Here is a 2021-nt window from a genome sequence, read left to right as displayed (position 1 = left end):
ATCTGCAGAATTTTCTAGAAGTGAGCAGCATAATCAACCGAAAAGGCACTACGATGGATAATATTCGTCTTCGACTGTTCCCATTCTCTTTGCTTGGGAAAGCAAAGACTTGGTTCTACACCTTCAAGGAAGAATTTGACACTTGGGATGCGTGCGCCAATGCTTTTCTGGTCAAGTACTTTCTGGTGGGCAAAACCAACGCCCTTCGGAACAGGATTACCAGTTTTCAACAACTCTAGGATGAGACAGTCCCGGAAGCCTGGGAATGTCTTCAGGAATACATTGCAGCATGCCCACACCACGGCATGCAAGAATGGCTTATCATTCAGAACTTCTTCCATGGCCTGAACCAGTGATCACAAGATCACATGGATGCAGCAGCGGGAGGAGCATTCCTCTCCCTCGATGTTGCAGGAGCTTGAGTGCTCATCAATAAGGTTGCTTCCAACCAGAGTTGGAAGGAAGATAGGCAGCCAGCCGGTGCAAAAGGGATACATGAAATCGACAGTGTCGATAGGCTGGTAGCCAAGATGGATCTTCTCATGAAAAAGTTGGAATCTCCACACCAGGAGGTTAACCAAGCTGTGTCTCATATGACATGTGAGAAATGTGGCAATACTAGACACTCGGGCAAATCTTGCCCGTTCACTCAAGAGGACGAGAAATCCATTGGGAACGACACTCCCGATGACAGAGACTGCCGTCCTCATCAAGGTTGGAATTCTAAGCCCAACCTCCCCTTCGGCCAATAGCAAGGTAACAATTTTAATAACAGTTTTCAGCCCTCACTTAAAACTTCATGTACGGCCAAAAACAAATCAATGACAACATTAGTGAGAAGTTTCTTGCTAATGACAAAATACTTGAATCTTTGGCTATGCAACTATATGGGTTTAACTCTGTTATTAAAAATCTGTTGAGTTTCAATGAATTGATAGAATCTAAAGTAACTCAGCTGGCCTCATCCTGCCTTAACCATAACACGGGGAAGCTATCCGGGAAATTGGAAGTGAACCCGAAAGAAAGCGTGAATGCGGTAGCTGTGGGGGCAAGACAATCCGCACAGAGACCACATCTTCTGCAGGATGTAGGAACATGGCGGGAGACCATAACCGCAAGGAATACCGATGCTGAAGACGGAGTGCAGGAGGAGGCCGAAGAATCCAACGACATTGCTACCTAGGAAGACCCCGTGGAACCCCCTAGAACTTCACGGGACTGTCACGATACAACCGCCTTACCATTTCTAGAGCGGAAAAGGTGGCCGGTGGCCGATGAGCAATTCGGCAAGTTCGTCGAGGTAATCAAGAAGCTTTATGGAAACGTACCACTTCTTGATACTATGCAGGTTCCCACGTACGCCAAGTATCTCAAGGATATCCTAGGCAGCAAGAGGGTTCTGCCGACCACCGAGGTCGTGCAGCTTACAGATGATTGTAGCACAGCTATACTCAACCCTCTCCTGGAGAAGAAGAAGAAACCAGGATGCCCCACCATCACATGTTCCATCGGAGCTCAACACTTTAAGCACGCTCTTTGCGATCTGCGAGCAAGCATCAGCGTCATGCCAAAGGTAATTTATGATAAACTTAACCATCATGCGCTTGCCCCTACTGCCATGTGTTTGCAGCTAGCAGACCAATCGGTTCGTCATCTCACGGGGATCCGCAAGGATATTCCGGTGAAAATATGGAATTCCTTTATGCCCGTTGATTTCGTCATTCTCGATATGGAAGTCGACACTAAGATCCCTCTCATTTTGGGGAGGCCATTCTTGAGTATGACAACCGCACACATTGATGCGAGAGTTGGAGTAATCCAACTCAACATCAATGGGCAGAAGGAGAGATTCGGCTTTAGACCGAAGGATCAACAATGCTCACAGATCAAAAGTTTCGACCGGAAGGAATCCGTGAAAGAGCAGGAGAATCCATATACCCCATCCAACTCTACCCTCATCGAATTCATGGAGAATTTTCGAACTCGGGAGGAGATCAAGGTGTATAACCAACAGAACGCGA

The 2021-nt window shown here is 47.1% G+C and overlaps 1 non-coding gene across 1 annotated transcript; it reads right to left on the bottom strand.

Moving 5' to 3' along the window:
* Positions 1–200: 200 nt before the first annotated feature.
* On the bottom strand, positions 201–307 carry LOC120639424. The gene has a single exon (XR_005661427.1). It is a non-coding gene; the product is annotated as a small nucleolar RNA R71 (small nucleolar RNA).
* Between the last annotated feature and the right edge of the window lie 1714 nt (positions 308–2021).

This window comes from Panicum virgatum, chromosome 6K (assembly GCF_016808335.1).
Source record: "Panicum virgatum strain AP13 chromosome 6K, P.virgatum_v5, whole genome shotgun sequence".
Lineage (NCBI taxonomy): Eukaryota > Viridiplantae > Streptophyta > Magnoliopsida > Poales > Poaceae > Panicum > Panicum virgatum.
The sequence above is the reverse complement of the archived record's forward strand: the minus strand, read 5'-3'. Positions and strand labels throughout refer to the sequence as shown.